We start from the raw sequence: 3056 nt of genomic DNA on the forward strand, positions 1-3056 counted from the left end.
GGGTCCTTGTGGGGTTTGGGTATGAGTGTAATTGTAGCTTCATAGAACGAATTGGGTAGTGTTCCTTCTGTCTCTATTTTGTGGAATAGTTTGAAGAGAATTGGTATTAGGTCTTCCTTGAAGGTCTGATAGAATTCAGCACTAAAACCATCTGGTCCTGGGCTTTTTTTAGTGGGGAGGCTTTTGATGACTGCTGCTATTTCCTGAGGGGTTATGGGACTATTTAGATGGTTTATCTGCTCCTGGTTTAACTTCGGTACCTGGTATCTGTCTAGGAAATTGTCCATTTCATCCAGGTTTTCCAGTTTTGTTGAGTATAGGCCTTTGTAGTAGGATCTGATGATTTTTTGAATTTCTTCAGTTTCTGTTGTTATGTCTCCCTTTTCAGTTCTGATTTTATTAATTTGGATACTGTCTCTGTGCCCTCTGGTTAATCTGGCTAAGGGTTTATCTATCTTGTTGATTTTCTCAAAGAACCAACTCCTGGTTTTATTGATATTTTGTATTGTTCTTTCTGTTTCTATTTGGTTGATTTCAGCCCTGAGTTTGATTATTTCCTGCCTTCTACTCCTCCTGGGTGTATTTGCTTCTTTTTGTTCTAGAGCTTTTAGTTGTGCAGTCAACTTGTTAGTGTGTGCTCTTTCCAGGTTCTTTTTGTAGGCACTTAGAGCTATGAGCTTTCCTCTTAGCACTGCCTTCATGGAGTCCCACAAGTTTTGGTATGATGTGTCCTCATTTTCATTGAATTCTAAAAAGTCTTTTATTTCTTTCTTTATTTCTTCCTTGACCAAGTCATCATTGAGTAGAGAGTTGTTCAGTTTCCATGTGTACATGGGTTTTCCATTGTTTTTGTCATTATTAAAGACCAGTCTTAGTCCGTGGTGATCTGATAAGATGCAAGGGATTATTTCAATCTTTTTGTATCTGTAGAGGCTTGTTTTGTGACCAATTATATGGTCTATTTTGGAGAAGGTACCATGAGGTGCTGAGAAAAAGGTATATTCTTTTGTTTTAGGATGAAATGTTCTATAGATGTCTGTTAAGTCCATTTGGTTCATAACTTCTGTTAATTTCAAAGTGTCTCTGTTTAGTTTCTGTTTCCATGATCTGTCCATTGCTGACAGTGGGGTGTTGAAATCCCCCACTATTATTGTGTGAGGTGTAATGTGTGTTTTGAGCTTTAGTAAAGTTTCTTTTATGTATGTAGGTGCCCTTGCATTTGGAGCATAGATGTTCAGAATTGAGAGTTCACCTTGGTAGATTTTTTCCTTTGATGAGTATGAAGTGTCCTTCCTTATCTTTTTTGATTAATTTTGGATGAAAGTCGATTTTATTTGATATTAGAATGGCTACTCCAGCTTGTTTCTTGGGACCATTGGCTTGAAAAATTGTTTTCCACCCTTTTATTCTGAGGTAGTGTCTGTCTTTGTCACTGAGGTGCATTTCTTGTATGCAGCAAAATTCTGGGTCTTGTTTGTGTATCCAGTCTGATAGTCTGCGTCTTTTTATTGGGGAATTGAGACCATTGATGTTAAGAGATATTAAGGAAAAATGATTGTTGCTTCCTGTTATTTTTGTTATTAGAGGTAAAGTTATGTTTGTATCTTTTTTGGGGGTTGTTGGAAGATTACTTACTTGCTTTTCCTAGGTTGTAGTTTCCCTCCTTGTGTTGGCATTTTCCATCAATTATCCTTTTAAGTGCTGGGTTTGTGGGAAGATATTGTGCAAATTTGGTTTTGTCATGGAATATCTTGGTTTCACCATCTATAGTGATTGAGAGTTTTGCTGGGTATAGTAATCTGGGCTGGCAAGTGTGTTCTCTTAGTGTCTGTATGATGTCAGTCCAGGCTCTTCTGGCTTTTATAGTCTCTGGTGAGAAGTCTGGTGTAATTCTTATAGGTCTGCCTTTATATGTTACTTGACCTTTTTCCCTTACTGCTTTTAGTATTTTTTCTTTGTTTTGTGCATCTGATGTTTTGATTATTATGTGACGGGAGGTATTTCTTTTCTGGTCTAGTCTATTTGGTGTTCTGTAGGCTTCTTGTATGTTTATGGGCATCTTGTTCTTTAGGTTAGGGAAGTTTTCCTCAATAATTTTGTTGAAGATATTTACTGGCCCTTTAAGTTGGGAATCTTCATTCTCATCTATACCTATTATCCTTAGGTTTGGTCTTCTCATTGTGTCCTGGATTTCCTGGATGTTTTGAGTTAGGAGTTTTTTGCATTTTGCATTTTCTTTGACAACTGTGTCAATATTTTCCATCGTATCTTCTGCATTTGAGATTCTCTCTTCTATCTCTTGTATTCGGTTGTTGATGCTTGCGTGTGACTCCTGATCTCTTTCTTAGGTTTTCTATCTCCATGGTTGTCTCCCTTTGAACTTTCTTTATTGTTTCTATTTCTAGTTTCAGATCCTGAATGTTTTTGTTTAATTCCTTCTTTGTGTTTTCTTCCATTTCTTTAAGGGATTTCTGTGATTCCTCTTTAAGGGCTTCTATCTGTTTACTTGTACTCTCCTGCATTTCTTTAAGGGAGTTACTAATTTCCTTCTTATAATCCTCTATCATCATCATGAGAAGTGATTTTAATTCTGAATCCTGCTTTTCAGGTGTGATGGGGTGTCCAGGGCTTGCTATATTGGGAGAATTGGGCACTGATGATGCCAAGAAACTTTGGTTTCCGTTGCTTATGTTCTTGCGCTTGCCTTTTGCCATCTGGTTAACTCTAGTGGTACCTGCCCTCACTGTGTAAAACTGGAGTCTGTATTTCCAGTTATCTTGCTTATTGCAGAGCTCCTCAGAGTCCAGAGGTCTCTGTGGTCTTATGCTCCTAATCTCCTGGGTGGAATAACTCCTGGGACTCAGGCCACCTCTTGGATCTGGAAATCCTTCTGCTCTGAGTGCAGTGGGTCCTCGATGACTCAGGATTCAGTTTCAGCTGCTCTGAGTGCAGTGGCTCCAGCTGCTCTGAGTGCAGTGGCTCCTGGATGACTCAGGATTCAGTTTCTCAACAGGACAGGAGCAGACCAACTCTGTGTCTGCTCCAGCCCAGAGGAC

This window comes from Grammomys surdaster, unplaced genomic scaffold, assembly GCF_004785775.1.
Source record: "Grammomys surdaster isolate TR1022 unplaced genomic scaffold, NIH_TR_1.0 257, whole genome shotgun sequence".
NCBI lineage: Eukaryota > Metazoa > Chordata > Mammalia > Rodentia > Muridae > Grammomys > Grammomys surdaster.